Source organism: Bubalus bubalis, chromosome 6 (assembly GCF_019923935.1).
Source record: "Bubalus bubalis isolate 160015118507 breed Murrah chromosome 6, NDDB_SH_1, whole genome shotgun sequence".
Classification (NCBI taxonomy): domain Eukaryota; kingdom Metazoa; phylum Chordata; class Mammalia; order Artiodactyla; family Bovidae; genus Bubalus; species Bubalus bubalis.
The window spans coordinates 308,736-336,337 of NC_059162.1; the positions used below are offsets into that span (position 1 = coordinate 308,736).

Sequence of the window (27,602 nt, forward strand, 5' to 3'; positions counted from 1 at the left end):
TAATTATGCCTGGGCTTCTAAGATCCAACCGGGGAGGCCTCAGTGTCTCCTCTTCTTCGGGAGAACGGAAGGACGCCTGCGGCCTACGTAAGTGGTGCAAACTTCTTGTCTTGAAGTTTTATTGGTCTCCCGCATAAACCAAGCTACTCAGCCTCTTTTCTCCACTGAATTTTCCTACTGAGCTATCCTCATTCTATTACTCTTTGTATCCTTAATTAAGTGTAATTAAGCAGTTGTTTCCTGACCCTCACCTATGCCATCTCTCCTTCGAATACCCTGGATCAGCTGGGGCTGGACCCCAGCAGGTTACCATGAGAGAATTTCAATATTTATGAATTGCTGCAAGAATGAGAGAATATGAAATAGGATTGGAGAAATCTAAGCATAAGAATTCATATTTCAAAAGACACACAGAGAAAATGACTGCACAGATACATCTTTATTCCAAAAGCCTCAGAAGAAATCTAAGTTTGAACCACCAAATACAAAGGAAAGGGCCCTGGGATGGTCACCTGGATAATTAATCACAGAATTATTTCCAAAACTACTGAACCAGTGATCACCAAGTGGCTGGTGGGAGATCTGCCAGGGTATGAGTCCTATGTCTGGAGAGAACTTAAGAATGGAAGCTAAGAACTCTAGACATAAGAGGAAAAAAGGAAATAACACAACTGACTGGCATTTGTTTATATGGTAAAGTTCTACGTATGGTTCCCTGAAGAACATGAGGTAGGTATTCAGAACTACAGAGGTTGCCAGAGAAGTTTATCTAAGCAGATAAGGGAGGAAATGGCACAGGTGACTTAGGGCTCTAATAGAAGAGACAAAGGGCTAGTTCACCCAAATCAGCTACCCACATTCCTTACTTTCTCCTTATGTCACTGCTTCCCTGCAATCTAATGAGGCAAGCTTTCTTAATCACAACCCACTGTAACAGGGTGGCAAACAGAGACGGCTATTTAGAGAGAACAAATGAACAATCTATCCATTCTAGATTCTTGAATATTAATCTGAAAGATGAATCACCAAACATTTGATTATAAAGCTTGAAACAAGAATCACCAATATAACAAAAGAAAAACAACTTAACCAAGAACAGAACTCTATAAATAGAAACTAACAGGAAACAGTGCATAGAAGAACATTTCAAATATATTAAATCCAGTCTCAAAGAGATTGGAAAGGAAATCAAATTCTTTGGGAAAAGAACAAACTTGTAGAGATCAGAGTTTGTAGAAAATATTGACATGAGGATTTGATCAAATTCAGGTTATATTTTCTGGCAGTACTTTATGGGTTGGTGACACATTCCTCTATCAGAAGGCACATAATGGCAGGTTATTTCTGTTTTTAGGATGTTAGCACACTTTGAAGTTCAGTGTCTAGATTCATTAATACTCCAGAGGTTGCAATATGGTGATATTCTAAGGCTAACATTCCTTCTTCATTTGTTAACTGGAATGCTTCTATAAAAAGAAAATTCCCTTCATCTACTTCTTTGTTACCAAGTAGTATAGTTCACATAAGGAAAGTGAGATGAATATTTGATTCTTTCCCTTTATTTACTAGCTTTCAAAATAATGCTAGGAGCTGGTTCCCTCATATTCTTCATGGTGACAAAAGTTTTGCTTTTTGGTTGTTGTTGTTGTTGTTTTCTATGTATCTATGTATTCATGGTTTTCACACCATTGAAATTTTATCTTTACTGATGTTCAAATTGTCTTATCTTTGGTAGGACAATTAATTATCAGAGATAATCAGCCTCTTAAAATTGGGTCCTGAGCCCTTTTGATACAACTTTAGTTGTACTCAAATCTTCCTTTCTATATGGAATAGTTCCTGCCTGTGACCTGAGTCAGCCTTTTTCCAAGGAACTCCTTTTAGAGGAAGTTCTTTCTAGTGAAAAATGGGATTTATATAATGAGTGCTCATTGTAGTAAGTCGTTTCTAGGCTCTAGTGAACAGAGCTAAAACATTTTTAAGAGATAAAACACATTATGAGTTCAATACTGATATTTCAAAATGCATTCAACTCAAAAATGCACTTAAATGTAAAGGGGAAAAAAGTGTTTTCCTTATGAAGAGTATTAAAAGTCCTGATTTAAAATCTCTCATGTTCCCTAGCTAGCCATAGACTTCAGTAATAGATGCCAGCATGGTTATCAGGGACAAGAGAGAAAGGGATACTACTACAGCAGAGGCCAGTGAGGACAACAGTTATACTTACCTCAAAATTATAGGCTGCTGCTATAGATGATACTTAAAACTGTGAGACTGGATGAGTTACCCAAGAAACTAAGCTTATAAGGTATTGGGTATTGTAACACATAATGGAATATAACCTGTAAAAAAATCAAATCACAATGCTATACACATGAAACTAATACAGTATTGTAAATCAACTATATTTCAACTTTTAAAAAGTGAGTCTAGATAAGGACTGAGCTCTGGGGTATATTAACATTTAGATGCTGGAGACGGAAGATAGATCAGCATGAGAGTGAGGAACTATCAAGAAATTTAGAGGAAAATCATAAGAATCTAGGATCCTTGGAAGCAATTAAAGAATGTTGAAAGAGAGTGATCTGTGTCAAATGCTGTCATAGGTCCCTTTTGCTTTACACCTGCCTTCTCTATATACCCTTACCTAACCTGCTCCTGCATCACATATCCTCTTGAGCACACTCACTTTTTTTCAGAGGAGGAACTCCAATCAAGATACAGGAATTCACATTTTTGAGCAGTTCTGAGTTTTTCTGAATATCTTTGAAGGTTTCCAGGTGGTTTGTTCTACTAGGGCTGATCTGCATCCGGGCTCTCTGCCAAGCTACCATCTCCTTTTCCTGCTGAGAAAAGGGTAAGTCTCACCTATAACGTTCATGCCTTGTGAGAATAATGCCTGGATTCCCCTTTGTGAAACATAATAATCTGTCTCCAGGACAGAGGGCAGCTTGCTCAGGGCTCATTTCAGTTTCTTACTTATCTTCTGAAAAAGTTTTACACCAGAGGTTCTTGTATAGGTTATGGGTCCTGGAGCAAAGGGAGATGGTATTTCTTTCGTTATTTTCCATTTTATGTAGGGAATGAGATAATGTCAGTCTATGCTATTTTTCACCCACAATCACCTTTATGACTACAGTCTGACATGGGTCACTTAATCCCATGAAGGGCAAAATATGTTAGGTGTGAGAGATACAGGAGTGCTCAGTTGCTTAGTCATGTCCAACTCCTCTCTGTCCGTGAGATTTTTCCAGCAAGAGTACTGGAGTGGGTTTCCATTTCCTTCTCCAGGGGATATTACTGGCCCAGGGATTGAATGCATGTCTCCTGCATCTCCTCCATTAGCAGGTGGATTCTTTACCACTGCACCACCTGGGAACCCCAAGAGATACAGGAGACAACCTTGTCTCCTTTAGAATTATGGGAGACAAGGTAATACTACCCCAATGCCCCAATCTAAACTCTTTCCCATTGGTGGCACTTCACCCTTCCAAATTCATTCACCACTCTCCCTTTGCTTCTTTGCTGTTACTGTTTTCTGGTGAAGTTTTCTTAAAAGTTAAAGTGTTAATCATTTAGTCATGTCTGACTCTTTGCGACTCCATGGACTGTAGCCGGCCAGGCTTCTCTGTCCATGGAATTCTCTAGGCAAGAATACTGGAGTGGGTAGCCTGTCCCTTCTCCAGGGGCTCTTCCCCACGCAGGGATCAAACCTGCATCTCCTGCATGGCGGGCAGATCCTTTACCATCTAAGCCACCAGGGAAGCCCAACTCCCTAGAATTTTTTTGGCTTGGGGAAATGACAACTTCCCTGAGGTTTGAGATCCTATTGTATAAAACTGGGGGGAAAGGTATAACTTTGAAACCAACGGAAATTTTCTAATTTTTTTTAAACAAGGAAAATATTTTCTACCTTATCAATTGCTGTTAAAAAAAGGAGGGGAGGGCAGCTTTAAGTAAACATTAAACAGTGTTATTTCTTCCCAGCCCTGAATTCTCTCTTTTCAGAGTGCCACATCCCTTACTGTTTCCATCAAAGAAAAATGATATATTGAGTCCTTAAGATTTGTTATTTTTCTTTTTTGAGTGTCTGGGATTCCCTGTTGGCTCAGACGGTAAAGAGTCTGCCGGTAATGTGGGAGACCTAGGTTCGATCCCTGGGTCAGGAAGATCCCCTGGAGAAGGAAATGACAACCCACTCCAGTATTCTTGCCTGGAAAATCCCATGAACAGAGGAGCCTGGCCTACTACAGTCCATGGGGTTGCAAAGAGTCAGACACTCAGAAAGTGAGTGACTTCACTTTCACTTTCTTCGAGTGTCTACTATTTAGTGATAATTTCACTCAAATAGACACTTAATGTCCCGCTTTTTTTCTAGTCCAGAGATTTCAACTTTACCCCATCCATACTTTCTAGTACTTACCAAAGACAGGAAACTTGCAGTATCAAAGGGGTTTTCTTTAATGAAAAGAAATATTGGGAACACCATCATTATTGCAATAACAATGAGTATCCATAGGACATCTTTCATGGTGCCGACATGGGGAGCTTGTACAGCTGGCTCTCAATCTGTGATCCTTGGATGTATACTTATAATCTGCAATTTACACAGTATTGAGAAAAGTTTTCATTTGATAATGATATTTTGCTAATGAATCAAGAAAATACAGCTTACTTGTGTAATTAGCATTCTTTTTTAAAGATAATTTTTAGGGCAGTTTTAAGCCTACAGCAAAATTGAAAAAACAGAGATTTTCCATTTACCCCCTTGCCCTTACATATGCATCATCAACACCACTCCCCAGAGTGATGCATTTGTTACAATTGATTAATCCACATTGACATATCATTATTACTCAAAGTCCACAGTTTACACTAAGGTTCATTCTCGGTGTTGTACATTCTATGGGTTTAGACAAATGTATAAATGACATGTATCTACCATTTTAATATCATTCAGAGTATTTTCACTGCCCTAGAAATCCTCTGTAATCTACCTATTCATTCTTTTACCCACTACCCAATCCCCACTTATGTTTTAACTGTCTCCATAGTTTTTCCTTTTCCAGAAAGTTGGGATTACACAGTGTGTAGTCTTTTCATATTGACTTCTTTCAATTGGTAATATGTGTTTAAGGAACCTCCATTCCTTTTCATTACTTCATAGCTTATTTCTTTTTAGCACTGAATAATATTCCACTATCTGGATTACCATGGTCTATCCTTTCACCTGTTGAAGGACGTCTTGGTTGCTTCCAAGTTTCAGCAATTATGACTATGGCTGCTATAAAGATCTTATGCAGGCTTTTGTGTGGACATGAATTTTCAACTCTTTTGGGCAAACACTAAGGAGCACAATTGCTGGATCATATGGTAAGAGTAAGTTTAGTTTCTGTTAGGTCCATACCATTTCTGTCCTTTATTGAGCCCATCTTTGCATGAAATGTTCCCTTGGTATCTCTAATTTTCTTGAAGCGATCTCTAGTTTTTCCCATTCTGTTGTTTTCCTCTGTTTCTTTGCATTGATAGCTGAGGAAGGCCTTCTTATCTCTTCTTGGTATTCTTTGGAACTCTGCATTCAGATGCTTATATCTTTCCTTTTCTCCTTTGCTTTTTGCTTCTCTTCTTTTCACAGCTATTTGTAAGGCCTCCCAGACAGCCATTTTGCTTTTTTGCATTTCTTTTCCATGGGGATGGTCTTGATCCCTGTCTCCTGTACAATGTCATGAACCTCATTCCATAGTTCATCAGGCACTCTATCTATCAGATCTAGGCCCTTAAATCTATTTCTCACTTCCACTGTATAATCATAAGGGATTTGATTTAGGTCATACCTGAATGGTCTAGTGGTTTTCCCTACTTTCTTCAATATAAGTCTGAATTTGGTAATAACATTTCATGCAAAGATGGGCTCAATAAAGGACAGAAATGGTATGGACCTAACAGAAGCAGAAGATATTAAGAAGAGGTGGAAAGAATACACAGAAGAACTGTACAAAAAAAGATCTTCATGATCCAGATAATCACGATGGTGTGATCACTGATCTAGAGCCAGACATCCTGGAATGTGAAGTCAAGTGGGCCTTAGAAACCATCACTATGAACAGAGCTAGTGTAGGGGATGGAATTCCAGTTGAGCTATTTCAAATCCTGAAAGATGATGCTGTGAAAGTGCTGCACTCAATATGCCAGCAAATTTGGAAAACTCAGCAGTGGAGACAGGACTGGAAAAGGTCAGTTTTCATTCCAATCCCAAAGAAAGGCAATGCCAAAGAATGCTCAAACTACCATACAATTGCACTCATCTCACATGCTAGTAAAGTTATGCTGAAAATTATCCAAGCCAGGCTTCAGCAATATGTGAACCGTGAACTTCCTGATATCCAAGCTGGTTTTAGAAAAGGCAGAGGAACCAGAGATCAAATTGCCAACATCTGCTGGATCATGGAAAAAGCAAGAGAGTTCCAGAAAAGCATCTATTTCTGCTTTAATGACTATGCCAAAGCCTTTGATTGTGTGGATCACAATAAACTGTGGAAAATTCTGAAAGAGATGGGAATACCAGACCACCTGACCTGCCTCTTGAGAAATCTGTATGCAGGTCAGGAAGCAACAGTTAGAACTGGACATGGAACAGACTGGTTCTAAATAGGGAAAGGAATATGTCAAGGCTGTATATTGTCACTCTGCTTATTTAACTTATATGCAGAGTACATCATGATCAACAATGGACTGGAAGAAACACAAGCTGGAATCAAGATTGCCAGGAGAAATATCAATAACCTCAGATATGCAGATGACACCATCCTTATGGCAGAAAGTGAAGAGGAACTCAAAAGCCTCTTGATGAAAGTAAAAGAGGAGAGTGAAAAAGTTTGCTTAAAGCTCAACATTCAGAAAACGAAGATCATGGCATTCGGTCCCATCATTTCATGGGAAATAGATGGGGAAACAGTGGAAACAGTGTCAGACTTTATTTTGGGGGGCTCCAAAATCACTGCAGATGGTGATTGCAGCCATGAAATTAAAAGACGCTTACTCCTTGGAAGGAAAGTTATGACCAACCTAGATAGCATATTCAAAAGCAGAGACATTACTTTGCCAACAAAGGTCCGTCTAGTCAAGGCTATGGTCTTTCCTGTGGTCATGTATGGATGTGAGAGTTGGACTATGAAGAAGGCTGAGCGCCGAAGAATTGATGCTTTTGAACTGTGAAGTTGGAGAAGACTCTTGAGAGTCCCTTGGACTGCAAGGAGATCCAACCAGTCCATTCTGAAGGAGATCAGCCCCGGGATTTCTTTGGAGGGAATGATGGTGAAGCTGAAACTCCAGTAGTTTAGCCACCTCATGTGAAGAGTTGACTCATTGGAAAAGACTCTGATGCTTGGAGGGATTCGGGGCAGGAGGAGAAGGGGACTACATAGGATGAGATGGCTGGATGGCGTCACTGACTCGATGGACGTGAGTCTGGGTGAACTCCGGGAGTTTGTGATGGACAGGGAGGCCTGGCATGCTGTGATTCATGGGGTCGCAAAGAGTCGGACACAACTGAGTGACTGAAATGAACTGAATTGAACTGAGGTTTAGTTTCATAAGAAACAGCTAATCTGTCTTCCAAAGTGGTTATACCATTTTGCATTCCTATTAGCATGTATGAGAATTTATGTTGTCCCAACCTTTGCCAACATTTGTTGTCAGAGTTCTGGATTTTGGCCATTCTAATAGATGTGTAGTGGTGTTTCTCTTTGCTGTTTTAATTTGCATTTCCTTATTGACATATGATGTGGAATATCTTTTCATATTCTTACTTGCTATCTGCTATCTGTATATCCTCTTCCGTTAGACATCTGTTAAGGTCTTTAGCTCATTTGTTAATTGAATGTCAAAAACCATCACAATATTGTAAAGTAATGTCCTCCAATTAAAACAAACTAAAAAAACTCTTTTTTTTAAAGAATGGTAAAAATAGACATCCTCATTTTGTACCTAACTTTAGTGGGAAAACTGAGTTTCTCCTTGTTAACTGTGATTTAACTGTGGGTATTTCATAGTCTTTATTAAACTGAGAAAGTTTCCATATATATTTTTTCTTCCCCTCTATTCTTCATTTACTGATAGATTTTATCATGAATTGGGTATTGGATTTTGTCATATCCTTTTACTGCAACTATTGATAATATCATGTGATTTTTCTTTTTTAGTCTGTTGAATGTTATGGATTATATTAATGATTTTATAACATTAGCACAGCTTTTAATGCCTGGGGTAAATCCTACCTGGTTATGGGGTATATTTTTTTTTTTTTTTACACTGCTGGGTTCAAATTGCCAGTGTTTTGTTGAGGAGCAATGCATCTAAGCAGGAGACATGTTGGCCTGTTGTTTTCTTTTTCTGTATTGTCTTTGTCTGATTTTAGTATCAGGGTGGTATTTGCCCCAAAGTAATTTTGGAAATGTTCCCTCCTCTTCTATTTTCTGGAAAAGATTGTGTAAATTATTATAAATAATTGTTAATTATGTAGATAATTAATAAGAATTAGGTAGAATTTACCAATAAACCCACTTGGGCCTGGTGCTTTTTGTTTTGGAAGGTTATTTATTATTAATTCAATTTCTTTAATAGAATAGGCCTATTCAGAATCTATTTCTTCTTGTATGAGTTTTGGCTGATTGTGTCTTTCAAGAAGTTTGTTTCTTGTAGGTTATCAAATTTGTGGACATAGAGATGTTCATAATATTATTTTATTATTCTCTTAATTTTCATGGGATTTGTAGTGATATTCCCTCTTTCAATTCTGATATTATAAGTATTTTGTGTCTTTTTTGATTTTTCTTAGTCTAGAGGCTTATTGATTGTATTGATCTTTTCAAGGAAACAGCTTTTGATTTCATTGATTCTTCTCTATTGGTTTTCCACTTTCAATTTCATTGATTCTGCTTAATTCTTAGCTCTTTCTGTTCTATTTACTTTGGATTTAGCTTTTTCATCTCTACTTTCCTAATGAAAATAGGATTATTGATTTTTATAATTTTCTTTTTCCTAATACATGCATTCATGTAAATGAATAATATAAATTTTCCTCTAAGAACTATTTCACTATATCCCACAAATTTTGGTAAGTTGTGTTTTCATTTTCATTTTGTTCAAAATATTTTAAAATTTGTCTTGTGATTTCTTCTTTGACTCATGTGTTATTGAGAAGTGTTTTGTTTGGTTTGTTTAATTTCCATATATTTTTTATTTTCTAGTTATTTTTCTGTTACTGGTTTCTGGTCGTTTGAATACATGCATTATGTGGCTTCTATTCGTTTAGTTCTTGAGACGTATCTAATGGCTGAGAACTGGTGAATTACCATGTGAACTTGAAAAGAATGTGTATTCTGGTGCTGTTAGATGAAATGGTCTATGGATGTCAATTATGTCCAGTTGGTTAATATTGTTGGGTTCAACTATATCCTTACTGATTTTCTGCCTAATGAATTTGCCCATTTATGATAAAGGAGTGTTGAGGTTTTCAATTATGATAATGGATTCATCTTTTTCTCCTTTCAATTCTCAGTTTTCACCTCATTCATTTTGACACACTTTTTAGGTGCATGTACATTAAGGATTAATGTCGTCATGTCTTCATGTTAATGTCTTCATGAAGAATTTCCCTCTTTATCATATGTAATGCTGTTTTTAAAAATCCCTGAAAACTTGTCTTGCTTTGAAGTCTGCTCTATCAAAATTAATATAGCTACCCTTGCTTCTTTCTTTTCCTTTCTTCCTTCCTTGTCTGCTCTTTTCCTTCCTCCCCTTCTTCACTCCCTATCTTACTTTTTGCCTTTCTTTATTCCTTCCTCTAACCATCTTAACAATTTTTCAGTGTACAGTCCAGTGGTATTAAATACATTCCATTGTTGTGCAACCATCATTGCCATACATCCCCATGATACTTTTCATCTTATAAAACTGAAACTGTATACTCATTAAAAAATAAGTCCCTGTTTCACTCCTCCAGCCCCATGAAACCACAATTATATTTCTTTGTTAATTATGTTTACTTCTCTAAGTATTTCATATAAATTTCATATAAATGGAATCCTACAATATTTGTCTTTTTGTTTCTGGTTTGTTTCATTTGGCATAATGTAATCAAGGTTTATCCAGGTTGTAGCATATTGCAGAATTTTCTTCCTTTTTAAAGATGAAAAATATTCTGTTGTATGATATACCTATTTTATCTGTTCATGCATGAGTGAACATTTTGTTTCCTTGTGTTTTTCTTGTAATTTATTGTTGTTTAGTCACTCGGTCATGTTCAACTCTTTGTGGACTGCATGGACTACAGCACACCAGGCTTCCCTGTCCTTCATTACCTCCTGGAATTTGCTCAAATTCGTGTCCACTGAATTGGTGATGGTTTCCAAACATCTTATCCTCTGTCATCCTCTTTTCTTCCTGCCATCAATCTCTCCCAGCATGAAGGTTCTTTCCAATGAGTCAGATTTTTGCATCAGGTGACCAAAGTATTGGAGTTTCAGATTCAGCATCAGTCCTTCCAATGAATATTCAAGATTGATTTCCTTTAGCATTGACTAGTTTGATCTCCTTACTGTCCAAGGGACCCTCAAGAGTCTTCTCCAGCACCACAGTTTGAAAGCATCAATTCTTCCACTCTCAGCATTCTTTAAGGTCCAAATCTCACATCCATACATGACTACCAGAAAAAAAAAAAAAATAGCTTTCACTATACAGACCTTTGTTGTCAAAGTGCTGTCTCTGCTTTTTAATACTGCTGTCTAGGTTTTTCATAGCTTTTCTTCCAAGGAGCAAGTGTCTTAATTTCATGGCTGCCATCACCATCCACAGTGATTTTGAAGCCAAAGAAAATAGTCTGTCACTGTTACCATTTTTTTCCATCTATTTGCCACGAAGTGATGGGACCAGATGCCATGATGTTAGTTTTTTGTTTTTTGTTTTTTTTTTTAATTTATTTATTTTTTATTTTTTTATTTTTTTTAAATTTTATTTTATTTTTAAACTTTACATAACTGTATTGGATTTGCCAAATATCAAAATGAATCCACCACAGGTATACATGTGTTCCCCATCCTGAACCCTCTTCCCTCCTCCCTCCCCATTCCATCCCTCTGGGTCGTCCCAGTGCACCAGCCCCAAGCATCCAGTATCGTGCATCGAACCTGGACTGGCAACTCATTTCATACATGATATTTTACATGTTTCAATGCCATTCTCCCAAATCTTCCCACCCTCTCCCTCTCCCACAGAGTCCATAAGACTGTTCTATACATCAGTGTCTCTTTTGCTGTCTCGTACACAGGGTTATTGTTACCATCTTTCTAAATTCCATATATATGCGTTAGTATACTGTATTGGTGTTTTTCTTTCTGGCTTACTTCACTCTGTATAATAGGCTCCAGTTTCATCCACCTCATTAGAACTGATTCAAATGTATTCTTTTTAATGGCTGAGTAATACTCCATTGTGTATATGTACCACTGCTTTCTTATCCATTCATCTGCTGATGGACATCTAGGTTGCTTCCATGTCCTGGCTATTATAAACAGTGCTGCGATGAACATTGGGGTACACGTGTCTCTTTCCCTTCTGGTTTTCTCAGTGTGTATGCCCAGCAGTGGGATTGCTGGATCATAAGGCAGGTCTATTTCCAGTTTTTTAAGGAATCTCCACACTGTTCTCCATAGTGGCTGGACTAGTTTGCATTCCCACCAACAGTGTAAGAGGGTTCCCTTTTCTCCACACCCTCTCCAGCATTTATTACTTGTAGACTTTTGGAATGCAGCCATTCTGACTGGTGTGAAATGGTACCTCATAGTGGTTTTGATTTGCATTTCTCTGATAATGAGTGATGTTGAGCATCTTTTCATGTGTTTGTTAGCCATCTGTATGTCTTCTTTGGAGAAATGTCTATTTAGTTCTTTGGCCCATTTTTTGATTGGGTCATTTATTTTTCTGGAGTTGAGCTGTAGGAGTTGCTTGTATATTCTCGAGATTAGTTGTTTGTCAGTTGCTTCATTTGCTATTATCTTCTCCCATTCTGAAGGCTGTCTTTTCACCTTGCTAATAGTTTCCTTTGATGTGCAGAAGCTTTTAAGGTTAATTAGGTCCCATTTGTTTATTTTTGCTTTTATTTCCAATATTCTGGGAGGTGGGTCATAGAGGATCCTGCTGTGATGTATGTCAGAGAGTGTTTTGCCTATGTTCTCCTCTAGGAGTTTTATAGTTTCTGGTCTTACGTTTAGATCTTTAATCCATTTTGAGTTTATTTTTGTGTATGGTGTTAGAAAGTGTTCTAGTTTATTTCTTTTACAAGTAGTTGACCAGAGTTCCCAGCACCACTTGTTAAAGAGATTGTCTTTAATCCATTGTATATTCTTGCCTCCTTTGTCGAAGATAAGGTGTCCATATGTGCGTGGATTTATCTCTGGGCTTTCTATTTTGTTCCATTGATCTATATTTCTGTCTTTGTGCCAGTACCATACTGTCTTGATAACTGTGGCTTTGTAGTAGAGCCTGAAGTCAGGTAGGTTGATTCCTCCAGTTCCATTCTTCTTTCTCAAGATCGCTTTGGCTATTCGAGGTTTTTTGTTTTTCCATACAAATTGTGAAATTATTTGTTCTAGCTTTGTGAAGAATGCTGTTGGTAGCTTGATAGGGATTGCATTGAATCTATAGATTGCTTTGGGTAGTATACTCATTTTCACTACATTGATTCTTCCAATCCATGAACATGGTATATTTCTCCATCTGTTAGTGTCCTCTTTGATTTCTTTCACCAGTGTTTTATAGTTTTCTATATATAGGTCTTTAGATTCTTTAGGTAGATATATTCCTAAGTATTTTATTCTTTCCGTTGCAATGGTGAATGGAATTGTTTCCTTAATTTCTCTTTCTGTTTTCTCATTATTAGTGTATAGGAATGCAAGGGATTTCTGTGTGTTGATTTTATATCCTGCAACTTTACTATAGTCATTGATTAGTTCTAGTAATTTTCTGGTGGAGTCTTTAGGGTTTTCTATGTAGAGGATCATGTCATCTGCAAACAGTGAGAGCTTTACTTCTTCTTTTCCAATTTGGATTCCTTTTATTTCTTTTTCTGTTCTGATTGCTGTGGCCAAAACTTCCAAAACTATGTTGAATAGTAATGGTGAAAGTGGGCACCCTTGTCTTGTTCCTGACTTTAGAGGAAATGCTTTCAATTTTTCACCATTGAGGATAATGTTTGCTATGGGTTTGTCATATATAGCTTTGATTATGTTGAGGTATGTTCCTTCTATTCCTGCTTTCTGGAGAGTTTTTATCATAAATGGATGTTGAATTTTGTCAAAGGCTTTCTCTGCATCTATTGAGATAATCATATGGTTTTTATTTTTCAATTTGTTAATGTGGTGTATTACATTGATTGATTTGCGGATATTGAAGAATCCTTGCATCCCTGGGATAAAGCCCACTTGGTCATGGTGTATGATCTTTTTAATGTGTTGTTGGATTCTGATTGCTAGAATTTTGTTAAGGATTTTTGCATCTATGTTCATCAGTGATATTGGCCTGTAGTTTTCTTTTTTTGTGGGATCTTTGTCAGGTTTTGGTATTAGGGTGATGGTGGCCTCATAGAATGAGTTTGGAAGTTTACCATCCTCTGCAATTTTCTGGAAGAGTTTGAGCAGGATAGGTGTTAGCTCTTCTCTAAATTTTTGGTAGAATTCAGCTGTGAAGCCGTCTGGACCTGGGCTTTTGTTTGCTGGAAGATTTTTTATTACAGTTTCAATTTCCATGCTTGTGATGGGTCTGTTAAGATTTTCTATTTCTTCCTGATCGAGTTTTGGAAAGTTGTACTTTTCTAAGAATTTGTCCATTTCTTCCTCGTTGTCCATTTTATTGGCATATAAATGTTGATAGTAGTCTCTTATGATCCTTTGTATTTCTGTGTTGTCTGTTGTGATCTCTCCATTTTCATTTCTAATTTTATTGATTTGATTTTTCTCCCTTTGTTTCTTGATGAGTCTGGCTAATGGTTTGTCAATTTTATTTATCCTTTCAAAGAACCAGCTTTTGGTTTTGTTGATTTTTGCTATGGTCTCTTTTGTTTCTTTTGCATTTATTTCTGCTCTAATTTTTAAGATTTCTTTCCTTCTACTAACCCTGGGGTTCTTCATTTCTTCCTTTTCTAGTTGCTTTAGGTGTAGAGTTAGTTTATTTATTTGACTTTTTTCTTGTTTCTTGAGGTGTGCCTGTATTGCTATGAACTTTCCCCTTAGGACTGCTTTTACCGTGTCCCACAGGTTTTGGGTTGTTGTGTTTTCATTTTCATTCGTTTCTATGCAAATTTTGATTTCTTTTTTGATTTCTTCTGTGATTTGTTGGTTATTCAGCAGCGTGTTGTTCAGCCTCCATATGTTGGATTTTTTAATAGTTTTTCTCCTGTAATTGAGATCTAATCTTACTGCATTGTGGTCAGAAAAGATGCTTGGAATGATTTCTATTTTTTTGAATTTACCAAGGCTAGCTTTATGGCCCAGGATGTGATCTATCCTGGAGAAGGTTCCATGTGTGCTTGAGAAGAAGGTGAAATTCATTGTTTTGGGATGAAATGTCCTATAGATATCAATTAGGTCTAACTGGTCTATTGTATCATTTAAAGTTTGTGTTTCCTTGTTAATTTTCTGTTTAGTTGATCTATCCATAGGTGTGAGTGGGGTATTAAAGTCTCCCACTATTATTGTGTTATTGTTAATTTCTTCTTTCATACTTGTTAGCATTTGTCTTACATACTGCGGTGCTCCCGTGTTGGGTGCATATATATTTATAATTGTTATATCTTCTTCTTGGATTGATCCTTTGATCATTATGTAGTGACCATCTTTGTCTCTTTTCACAGCCTTTGTTTTAAAGTCTATTTTATCTGATATGAGTATTGCTACTCCTGCTTTCTTTTGGTCCCTATTTGCATGGAAAATCTTTTTCCAGCCCTTCACTTTCAGTCTGTATGTGTCCCCTGTTTTGAGGTGGGTCTCTTGTAGACAACATATGCAGGGGTCTTGTTTTTGTATCCATTCAGCCAGTCTTTGTCTTTTGGTTGGGGCATTCAACCCATTTACGTTTAAGGTAATTACTGATAAGTATGACCCCGTTGCCATTTACTTTATTGTTTTGGGTTCGAATTTATACACAATTTTTGTGTTTCCTGTCTAGAGAATATCCTTTAGTATTTGTTGGAGAGCTGGTTTGGTGGTGCAGAATTCTCTCAGCTTTTGCTTGTCTGAAAAGCTTTTGATTTCTCCTTCATACTTGAATGAGATCCTTGCTGGGTACAATAATCTGGGCTGTAGGTTATTTTCTTTCATCATTTTAAGTATGTCTTGCCATTCCCTCCTGGCTTGAAGAGTTTCTATTGAAAGATCAGCTGTTATCCTTATAGGAATTCCCTTGTGTGTTATTTGTTGTTTTTCCCTTGCTGCTTTTAATATTTGTTCTTTGTGTTTGATCTTTGTTAATTTGATTACTATGTGTCTTGGGGTGTTTCACCTTGGGTTTATCCTGTTTGGGACTCTCTGGGTTTCTTGGACTTGGGTGATTATTTCCTTCCCCATTTTAGGGAAGTTTTCAACTATTATCTCCTCAAGTATTTTCTCATGGTCTTTCTTTTTGTCTTTTTCTTCTGGGACCCCTATGATTCGAATGTTGTAGTGTTTAATATTGTCCTGGAGGTCTCTGAGATTGTCCTCATTTCTTTTAATTCGTTTTTCTTTTATCCTCTCTGATTCATTTATTTCTACCATTCTATCTTCTAATTCACTAATCCTATCTTCTGCCTCTGTTATTCTACTATTTGTTGCCTCCAGAGTGTTTTTAATTTCACTTATTGCATTATTCATTATATATTTACTCTTTTTTATTTCTTCTAAGTCCTTGTTAAACCTTTCTTGCATCTTCTCAATCCTTGCCTCCAGGCTATTTATCTGTGATTCCATTTTAATTTCAAGATTTTGGATCAATTTCACTATCATTATTCGGAATTCTTTATCAGGTAGATTCCCTATCTCTTCCTCTTTTGTTTGGTTTGGTGGGCATTTATCCTGTTCCTTTATCTGCTGGCTATTCCTCTGTCTCTTCATCTTGTTTAAATTGCTGAGTTTGGGGTGTCCTTTCTGTATTCTGGCAGTTTGTGGAGTTCTCTTTATTGTGGCGTTTCCTCGCTGTGTGTGGGTTTGTACAGGTGGCTTGTCAAGGTTTCCTGGTTAGGGAAGCTTGTGTCGATGTTCTGGTGGATGGAGCTGTATTTCTTCTCTCTGGAGTGTAATGAAATGTCCAGTAATGAGTTATGAGATGTCTATGGTTTTGGGGTGACTTTGGGCAGCCTGTATCTTGAAGCTCAGGGCTGTGTTCCTTTGTTGCTGGAGAATTTGCTTGTTATGTCTTTCCCTGGAACTTGTTGGCCCTTGTGTGGTGCTTGGTTTCAGTGTCGGTATGGAGGCGTTTGATGAGCTCCTGTCAATTAATGTTCCTTGGAGTCAGGAGTTCCCTGGAGTCAGGGATTGGACTTAAGCCTCCTACTTCCAGTTATCGGTCTTAATTTTACAGTAGTTTCAAAACTTCTCCTTCTATACAGCACCACTGATAAAACATCTACGTTAAAGATGAAAAGTTTCTCTACTGTGAGGGTCACTCAGAGAGGTTCACAGCGTTACATGGAGAAGAGAAGAGGGAGGAGGGAGTTAGAGGTGACCCAAATGAGATGAGGTGGAATCAATAGTGGAGAGAGTGGGCTAGCCAGTAGTCACTTCCTTATGTGCACTCCACAACTGGACCACTCAGAGATGTTCACGGAGTTATACAGGGAAGAGAAGAAGGAGGCAGGAGACAGAGGTGGCCAGAAGGATAAAAGGGGGAAATGAAAAGGAGGGAGACAGATCCAGCCAGTAATCAGTTCCTTAAGTGTTCTCCACCGTCTGGAACACACAGAAATTCACAGAGTTGGGTAGAGTAGAGAGGGGTTAGGGAGGAGATACAGGTGACCTGGTGGAGAAAAAGGAGAGTCCAAAGGGAGAGAGAGCAGTCAAGCCAGTAATCTCGTACACTAGTGAAAAATGGGTCCTGAAGATTGGGTTCTTAAAGGTACAAAATTGGTAACAAATACATAAAAGCAAAAATTAAAATCTAGAGTAGAGTTTGGAATTTCAAAAATGCGATGTTAATGAAAAGGAGAAGGAAAAGAAAGAGAGAAAAAACGAACAAAGAAAAACAAACAAGGTCGTGAAAGTAATAAAGAAACTACAGGTACAAAATTGATAACTAATACCAAACAGCAAAAATTAAAAATCTAGAGTAGAGTTTGGAATTTCAAAAATACAACGTTAAAAAAAAAAAAAAGAAGAAGAAGAAGAAAAATAAAGAGAGAAAACAAACAAACCAACAAAAACAATGTCGCAAAAATTATAAAGAAAATACAGGTACAAAATTGATATCAAATACCAAAAAGCATAAATTAAAAATCTTGAGTAGAGTTTGGAATTGGAGATATACGATGTTATATAAAAGAAGAAGAGAAAGAAACAGAGGAAAAAAAAAGTCACAGCAATTATGAAAAAAACTATAGGTACAAAATTGATAACATATATCAAAAGGCTAAAATTAAAAATCTAGAGTAGAGTTTGGAATTTCAAAAATACAATGTTAAAGAAAAGAAGAAAAAGAAAAAAGAAAAACAAAAAAAAAAAAACAAAAAAACCACGGTCAAAAAATTATAAAATATATATATGAAGTTTGCTGAAGAAGAAAAAAAAAAAAAATAGGGTCTTTTTTTTTTTTTTGCAAAGTAATAGTTATAAAAGTGAAAATTAAAGGACAATAGAGGACTTAAAAAAAATTTTTTTTTAATTAAAAAAAAAAGAAAGAAAGAAAGATTGATCGTAAAAATAGTAAAAATATATCTAGGTCTTTCTCTGGTTTTGTTGTGAGTATTGTGGGTTCAGTTCATTTTTGGCAGTTCCTTAGTCCGACTTATATTTCTCAAGATCTATAGGCCCCTTCCTATGTAATCCGTAGTAACCACAGGGTTTTAATCTATGGCCTGTAGCTTCCAAGGCATTTCCCTCTGTTATAGCTTCTTCTGTTTGCTGGTCTCTTCAGTGTCTGGTTCCCGCCCTGACACAAAGGGGATGGTTGAGGACACTATTTTTTTTTTTTTTTTTTTTTTTAATTTAGGCTCACTTGTTCAGCCGCGCTGTGGGGAGGGAGGGAGAGATGCTGCAAACAGATAACACTGGCGTGCGCTCGCAGTGCCTCAGCCACACTGGGTCTGCCCCCGCTCACGGCGCGTGTAGCCTCCCTGCCCACACTGCTGGGGCTCTAGGTTGTTCCACCGGGAACAATCAGAGGCCAGCCCTGGGCTGAGCTCCCAGGTCCAAGCCGCTCAGGTTCAGGCACTCGGGTAGTCCTCAGAGGCGCAGACTCGGTTGGGCCTGCGTTTTGTGTTCTTCCCAGGTCGAGCAGCTCAGGTGATGAGGTGTTTGGCGGGCGCCAATGCTGCGACTTATCGCCTCCCTGCCACTCGGTTATCTGGGTGTAAAACCGGCGCACCTTCTCAGGCAGATGTTGACCATCCAGACCCCCAAGAAGTTTTAGTTAGCAAAGAAGCCTGCTTACAGTTTTATAGATAGTGTCTCTCTGGGGCTGCGATTGCCCCCTTCCGGCTCTGGCTGCCTGTCACCGGAGGGGGAAGGTCTGCAGCCGGCTATCTCTGTTCAGTCCTTTGTTCTGTGCGCGGGCCTGGCGGTGTCTTAGGTTAGGGCTGGCTTTTCGCGTGGTAGATATCCCACAGTCTGGTTTGCTAGCCCAAATTATTTCGCTCAGATAGCGCTCAGGACATTCGGCCCGATTCTTACTCTAAGGGACACAGCCCGCGCCGCACTTCCCTGCCCAGCCCCCGCTTGCTAATGCCGTGTGCAGGCGTCTGCGCTGCTTCTCCGCTGGGGGAGTTACCGTAGGGCTCACAATCCGCGATTTTTAATTGTTTATTTTTTTTTTCCCCTCCCTTTTATGTTGCCCTCTGTGCTTCCAAAGCTCGGCACAGATTCGGCAGTGAGAGGGTTTCCTGGTGTTTGGAAACTTCTCTCTTTTTAAGACTCCCTTCCCGGGACGGAACTCCGTCCCTCCCTCTTTTGTCTCTTTTTTTGTCTTTTATATTTTTTCCTACCTCCTTTCGAAGAGTTGGGCTGCTTTTCTGGGTGCCTGATGTCCTCTGCCGGCGTTCAGAAGTTGTTTTGTGGAATTTACTCGACGTTTAAATGCTCTTTTGATGAATTTGTGGGGGAGAAAGTGTTCTCCCCGTCCTACTCCTCCGCCATCTTGGCTCCTCCTCCCGATGTTAGTTTTTTGAATGTTGTGTTTTAAGCCATCTTTTTCACCTTCATCAAGAGGCTCTTTAGTTCCTCTTCACTTTCTGCCATTAGGGTGATTCATCTGCATATCTGAGGTTGTTGATATTTCTCCTGGCAACCTTGATTCCAGTTTGCGAGCCATCCAGCCAGGCATTTCACATAATATGCTCTGGATATAAGTTAAATAAGCAGGGTGACAATATACAACCTTGATGTACTCCTTTCCCAATTTGGAACCAGTCCATCGTTCCATTGTGCAGTTCTAACTGTTGCTTCTTGATCTGCATACAGGTTTCTCAGGAGACAGGTAAGGTGGTCTGGTATTCCCATCTCTTTAAGAATTCCACAGTTTGTTGTAATCCACATAGTCCAAGCCTTCAGCATAGTCGATGAAGCAGAATTAGATGCTTTCTGGAATTCCCTTGCTTTTTCTATGATCTAATGGATGTTGGTAATTAGACCTCTGGTTCCTCTGCCTTTTGTAAATTCAGCATGTACATCTAGAAGTTCTCAGTTCATGTACTGTTGAAGCCTAGCTTGAAGGATTTTGAGCATTACCTACCTTGCTAGCCTGTGAAATGAGTGCAGTTATGTTGTAGTTTGAGCATTCTTTGGCATTGCCCTTCTGTGGGATTGGTGTCAAAACTGACCCTTTTCAGTCCTGTGGCCACTATTGAGTTTTCCAAATTTTCTTGTATATTATCTTCCATTTTTTATTTATTTTTGATTGGAGAATAATTGTTTTACAATATTTTATTAGTTTCTGCTATACATCAACATGAATCAGCCATAGGTATGCGTGTCCCCTCCCTCTTGAACCTCCTTCCAAAATCCACCCCATTCCACTCCTCTAGATTGTTACAGAGCACCAGATTTGAGCTCCCTGTGTCATACAGCAAAGTCCCATTAGCTATCTATTTTCAGTATGGTAATGTATCTGTTTCAATGTTCCTCTTGCAATTGGTCCCTCCCTCACCTTTCACAACTGTGTCCACAAGTCTGTTCTCTATATCTGTGTCTCCATTGCTGCCCTGCAAATAGGTTAAGTAGTACAATATTTCTAGATTTCATATATATGCATGGCTATTGTTCAGCCAGTATGTCATGTCCAATTCTTTGTGACTCCATGCTAAGAATTTCTGTGTATTGATTTTATGTCCTGTGAACTTACTATATTCATTGATCAGCTCTAGCAATTTTCTAATGGCATATTTAGGATTTTCTATATCTAGAATCATGTCATCTGCAAACAGTGAGGGCTTTCCTTCTTTTCCAAACTATTTTCATTTTTTGGCTTTTCTTCTCTAATTGTTGTAGCTAGGACTTCCAAAATTGTGTGGAATAATGTTGGCAGCGTGCCAGGCTTCTCTGTCCTCATTATAATTTCTCAGATTCAAGTCCATTGAGCCAGTGATACTATCTAACCATCTTATCCTCCGTCTCCTTCTTCTTTTGTTTTCAATTTTCCCAGAATCAAGGTATTTTCCACTGAGTCAGCTCTTTGCATTAGGGAACCAAAGTATTGGCACTTCAGTTTCAACATCAGCCCTTCCAATGAATATTCAAAGTTGAATTTAAAGTTGATTAGGATTGACTGGTTTGATCTCCATGCTGTTCAAGGGACTCTCAAGAGTATTTTCCAGCACCCCAATTTGAAGCATAAGTTATTTGCCATTCAGCCTTCTTTATGATCTGACATTCTTTGTGACTTCATGGACTGCAGTCTTCCAGGCCCCTCTATCCATGGAATTCTTCAGGCCAAAATACTGGAGTGGGTAACTGTTCTTTTCTCCCAGAGATCTTCCAAACACATAGATCGAACCCAGGTCTACTGCATTGCTGGTGCATTCTTAACATGTAAGACACCAGGGAAACCCCACATGTATACATGACTACTGTAAAAACTATAGCTTTGACTATAATGGACCTTTGTCAGCAAAGTGATGTTTTTGCTTTTAAACATAGTATCTAGGTTTGTAGTAGCTTTTCTTTCAAGGAGCAAGCCTCTTAATTTCATGGTTGCAGTTGCCATCCACAGTGATTTTGGAGCCCAAGAAAATAAAGTCTGTCAATGTTTCCACATTTTCCCTATCTATTTGGCATGAAGTGATGGGACCAGATGTGATGATCTTGGTTTTTTGAGTAATGAGTTATAAGCCAGCATTAGTACATGATATTTGTTTTTCTCTTTTCTCTTTTACTTCACACTGTATAATATATGCTCTAGGTCCATCCACCTTATTAAAACTGACTTCAATGCACTCCATTATATGGCTCAGTAATATTCCATTATATATATGTACCACAATTCTTTATCCATATGGGCTTCCCTTGCAGCTCAGCTGGTAAAGAATCTGCCTGCAATGCAGGAGAGCCTGGTTTGACTCCTGGGTCAGGAAGATCCCTTGGAGAAGGGATAGGCTACCCACTCCAGTATTTTGGGGCTTGTCTGGTGACTCAGATGGTAAAGAATCTGGCTGCAATGTGGAAGACCTAGGCTTGATCCCTGGGTTGGAAAGATCTTTTGGAGGAGGTTATAGCAATCCACTCAAGTATTCTTGCCTGGAAAATCCTCATGGAAAGAGAAGTCTGGAGCGCTACAGCCCATAGGGTTGCAAAGAGTCAGACACGACTGAGTGACTAAGCACAATATCTATTAGTGAACATCTAGGTTGTTTCCATGTCCTAGCTATTGTAAACAGTTCTGTGATTAACATTGGGTTACATGTGTCTTTTTCAATTGTGGTTTTCTTGCGGTGTATGTTCACTAGTGGTAATTTTGAGTCACATGATAGTTTTATTCCTAATTTTTTAAGGAATATCCATAGTTAACTCCATAGTGGCTATATCAATTTACATTCTCATCAACAATATAAGAAGTTTCCCCTTTCTCCACACTTTCTCAAGCATTTATTGCTTGTAAATTTCTTGATGATAGTCATTCTGACTGGTGTAAGGTGATAACCTCGTTGTACTTTAGATTTGCATTTATCTAATAATGAGTGATATGCAGATGACACCACCCTTATGGCAGAAAAATGAAGAGGAACTAAAAAGCCTCTTGATGAAAGTGAAATAGGAGAGTGAAAAAGTTGGCTTAAAGCTCAACATTCAGAAAACTAAGATCATGGCATCTGGTTCCATCATTTCATGGGAAATAGATAGGGAAACAGTGTCAGACTTTATTGTTTTGGGCTCTAAAATCACTGAAGATGGTGATTGCAGCCATGAAATTAAAAGACACTTGCTCCTTGGAAGGAAGGTTATGACCTACCTAGATAGCATAGTCAAAAGCAGAGACATTACTTTGCCAACAAAGGTCCATCTAGTCAAGGCTATGGTTTTTCCTGTGGTCATGTATGGATGTGAGAGTTGGACTGTGAAGAAAGCTGAGCGCCGAAGAATTGGTGTTTTTGAACTGTGGTGTTGGAGAAGACTCTTGAGAGTCCCTTGGACTGCAAGGAGATCCAACCAGTCCATCTTAAAGGAAATCAGTCCTGGGTGTTCATTGGAAGGACTGATATTGAAGCTGAAACTGCAGTACTTTGGCCACCTCATGCGAAGAGTTGACTCATTGGAAAAGACTCTGATGCTGGGAGGGATTGGGGGCAGGAGGAGAAGGGGACGACAGAGGATGAGATGGCTGGATGGCATCACTGACTCGATGGACATGAGTCTGAGTGAACTCCGGGAGTTGGTGATGGACAGGGAGGCCTGGAGTGCTGTGATTCATGGGGTCTCAAAGAGTAGGACACGACTGAGCGACTCAACTGAACTGAACTGAACTGAATACTGAGTGAAGTTGAGCATCTTTTCACGTGATTATTAGCCATCTGCATGTCTTCTTTGGGGGAAAGTCTGTTTAGGTCTTCTGTTCATTTTTTGATTGGGTCATTTGTTTTTCTGGTATTGAGTTGTGAGAGCTCCTTGTGTATTTTGGAGATTAATCCTTTGTCAATTGTTTCATTTGTTATTTTCTCCAACTCTGAAGGTTGTCTTTTCAGCTTATTTATCATTTCCTTTGTTGTGGAAAAGATTTTAAGTTTAATTGCAAGTGTCAGACATTTTTTATCTCTCCCTTAAGTGGCAGGAGGAAACAAACTCTCTATGGAAATTTTTTTTAATCTATGCTAATGAAACTATGTATTTGCATTGGAATTTGCCTTTCTTCAAAATGTTTCCACCCAAAACTCACGTTTTCTTCTTTTCTCAAACCTTGGGCTGATACAGCTCAACAAACCAGTACTCATATCAATTATTTTATGGCTGGGGGATGACACACCTCATGCCATCTTATCTCAAAAATGCATATTGTGGGAGAGGGGCCTGGTGAAACTCCATCAGCCTTGAGATATCTCTCTTATCTGACTAATGGCTTTCTAACAGACATAAAACAGCTTGCTAAAGCTAGTTTGGGGGCCCTCTCCGTCCCCCTTCTGATGTCTGTCAGAAGCTTTCTCTGTGCCTTTCTTTTTAATAAAACTCAGCTATACTAAAGCTCCTGAGTGATCAAGCCTGGTCCCGGGTCCCAGAGTTAAATCTTCTTCTTCAGGGATCACGAATTTGACACCATTCGCTGTAAGCTGTCATCTTGGGGCCTCGTCCGGGATCTTCAGGACAAGGTAAGAGCACTCAGAGCTGTAGCCTCTTTGCTTTCTCAGCATACATGCTTTCTGCTTTACTTCACTAACTCTAGGGTGTGCTTGTGTAAATAAATGACACACCCTGCATGAAGCAAGTGATGAGCTCTGCTCTGTGGTTTTGAGATGCCTCATAATGACTGAAGTTTATACCAACTTGTCAATGCCAAGAGACACCCAACCTCCCTGTGAAGGGAGCAGCCAGAAATGGGAAAAGCAAGTGGACCGAACTTTCTTTTCTCGGTCACATTTTCCTGGTCTCTTTAATCATTTCTTAATTGCTTGGGGAATTAGAACTACTAACCTAATCTGTCAGACCATAGACTTCCAAGGGACTTGTGATCTATGCTGTTACTATGTACTGTTACTTAGGTCCCAAACTTAGACTGGTAGTCAGGAAGTGCCTAGCTTCACTAGGAGTTGAAAGTTCAGAAACTAGATGGAGCTCTAGCTCCAAGAGCATCTCTCAAGTTAAAAGTTACTCAGATAGAAAGTACAGCGGGCATCTTCATTTGGTAGTGCTAGCTTTTAGTGAACCAGGGGAGGCTCTCTGGTGGATTTTGTCCCAACTCCTCAGATATTCTTTATGTGGAATCTGTGGGAATGAACTGGAAGGACTGGCCCTAATAACTCAAGGACAAAAATCACTTTTTCCTCACTGGCCAGCCCTTCACCATCTCTTTTGCTATCACTTATCCTGGTGTGGTGTTGCTTGGAAGGAACATCTTGGTTTTATGTTCATACCAGTTTTATTGTGGTCAGGAATATACTCAGGGTCATGCACAGGCACTTAGGTGATGAATGTTTCCCCCAGCAGTCAGCTTAGGAGGCATTCTGGAAGGTTACTCTGATTGCACCCCGGTGGCATCAGAGGCAAGGAAAGTTTTTAATGGTGAGGAACTGGACACTAGCCTGGGAGGCCATCAGGTCTACCCCTGGTGCATCTGCATCCCACCTCAGTGGTAGAACCAGGAGGGACGACTATGGTGCCTGCATCAGTAAGGGACAGACTAAGTCTGATGAGGGAAGAAAAGCTTCAGTGTAAAATCTGTCTGTACTCCCATCTAGAGAAGGGAGGGATGCATCTGGTAGAAAGATGGTGCTGGTCGCTTTTTTCTTTCTTACAGATGGGAGCTAACAATTCCAGCCTCACTCCTTTGAACTGTATCCTGAAAAACGGGGATAGATTTAATCCCCAGAGCTTAAAGTAGACACTCCTGATCTTCCTATGTGATACTGCATGGCTGCGGTACCCACTAGAGGATGGCAACGGTGGCCAGTTGGAGGATCTCTTAATTATAATACTGTTTTACTATTAGTCCAGTTCTGTAGAAAACAAGGGAAATGGGTAGAAGTAGCATACGTGTTGTCCTTTTTCTCTCTGTGAGACATGCCAGATTTATGTCCTAAGAGTATAGATTTGGATATGAAACTTTCAGCTCCCTCCTGTCCTCCTACTTTGTCCCTGTTTCATAGGCTGCAAACTGAGCAAACTAAAAGTCAGAGGAACCTTCCCCACCCCCCATCCCGACCCCCAGGAAAGGTTGCCTTGGTCTCAGTAACAACCCAAACTGAGATTCAAAATGCCCAAGCAGAGGTCCAAACAACCCCTGTCTCAGTACAACCTCAGACTACTCTGATTTCAATAGAAACTCTGACAATCGAAGTAAGAGAAACTCAGACAGAAAAATCTAAGGGTGAAATGCAGGATGAGATGGAGGACAGGAGACAAAGAGTTAAAGAAAAACAGGTCTCTCCAATCTATCCCTGGGATCATATGTGCGCTGAGCAGCCAGAGAGGCTGAGGATCAGCCACACAAGCTGTTGCCTCTCCATAAAGCACCCACCGGGAGAAATAATCATGTATGGATGTGAGAGTTGGACTGTGAAGAAGGCTGAGCGCCAAATAATTGATGCTTTTGGTGTTGGAGAAGGCTCTTGAGAGTCCCTTGGACTGCAAGGAGATCCAACCAGTCCATTCTGAAGGAGATCAGCCCTGAGATTTCTTTGGAGGGAATGATGCTAAAGCTGAAACTCCAGTACTTTGGCCACCTCATGCGAAGAGTTGACTCATTGCAAAAGACTCTGATGCTTGGAGGGATTGGGGGCAGGAGGAGAAGGGGACGACAGAGGATGAGATGGCTGGATGGCATCGCTGACTCAATGGACGTGAGTCTCAGTGAACTCTGGGAGTTGGTGATGGACAGGGAGGCCTAGGCGTGCTGCGATTCATGGGGCCGCAAAGAGTCGGACATGACTGAGCGACTGATCTGATCTGATGAGTTAATAAGCCCTTTTCTCATCAAGAAATACTAAGGATCTGGGAGACTATTTAGAGGACCCAGAAAAATATATTAGAGGCTTGAAGGGTGTTACTCTGCTTTATGACATTACTTGGAAGGATGTGATGTATGTCCTGGGACAGACGCTAACTCTTGACTTGCGACCTCAAGTTTTGGGAAAAGCAATTCCTGGTGGAGATGAATGGCTTGGTAATGAATCAGTAGGGAAGAGGGAGGATGAGATAGCCGCTCACCCCAGTGGGAATCAGGCTGTCCCAATTATAGAACCAGAATGGGACTACAACACAGCTAAAGGAAGATGGGATCAGAGTCATTTTGTCAGATGTGTTCTTGAGGGACTCAGGCAAGCATGTGGCCAAGACTTTATGCCAAACTGGCAAACATAGAACAGGAGGAGAAGGAAGCTCCTGGTAAATTCCTAGATAGACTATGGGAAGCCCTTCACAGATTCACTGAGATTGATCCCAAAAGTGAAGAGGGAAGAGTGATCTTAAAAGATAGATTTCTCACTCAGTCAGTTCCAGATATCCACCATAAGCTATTAAAACAAGCATATGGACCAAATCAGTCTTTACAACCCATCTGTTGCAACTGGCTCAGACAGTCTATTATGGCAGGGAATATGAGGGAAAAAAAGAGAGGTAGCAAAAAATGAAGGAACAGGCAGAGGCCCTTGTAATGGCTGTCAGAACCATACTTAAATAGCCTGAGAAAAATGCCCAGAGGGACCCAGGTTAAAAGGGATGGGCTGTTATTATTGTGGAAAGGAGGGGCACCTCAAGCGGGATTGCCCTCAGGCATCTAAGCCACCCCCAGCTCCATGTCCAGTCTGCAAAGTACCACACTGGAGGAGAGACTGCCCCCAAAGGCATAGGTTTCATGGGGCAGGACTCTCAAGACAATCAGGACTGAAAGTGCCCAGAGGTCCCCACACAAGCTCCTGTCCTAATTACACCTGAAGAACCCCAGGTATTAATAATTATGGGGGGCACTCTCCACCTCCTTCTGATGTCTGTCAGAAGCTTTCTCTGTCCCTTTTTCATACTTTAATAAAACTCTGCTACACAAAAGCTCTTGAGTGATCAAGCCTGGTCCCTGGTCCCAAAGCTTAATCTTCTTTGGAGATCACTAATCTGACACCATTCACCATAAGCTATCACTTCACTCTGTAAAATAGGCTCGTTTCATCTGCCTCATTAGAACTTACTCAAATGCATTCCTTTTTATAGCTGAGTAATATTCCATTGTGCATA

At 39.4% G+C, this 27,602-nt stretch overlaps 1 long non-coding RNA gene across 1 annotated transcript; it reads left to right on the forward strand.

The window, feature by feature from the left end:
* Positions 1 to 28: 28 nt before the first annotated feature.
* LOC123333943 lies at positions 29 to 25,403 on the forward strand. The gene is made up of 4 exons (XR_006551533.1): positions 29 to 87; positions 2,700 to 2,857; positions 23,959 to 24,028; positions 25,174 to 25,403. It is a non-coding gene; the product is annotated as an uncharacterized LOC123333943 (long non-coding RNA).
* Positions 25,404 to 27,602: the final 2,199 nt, after the last annotated feature.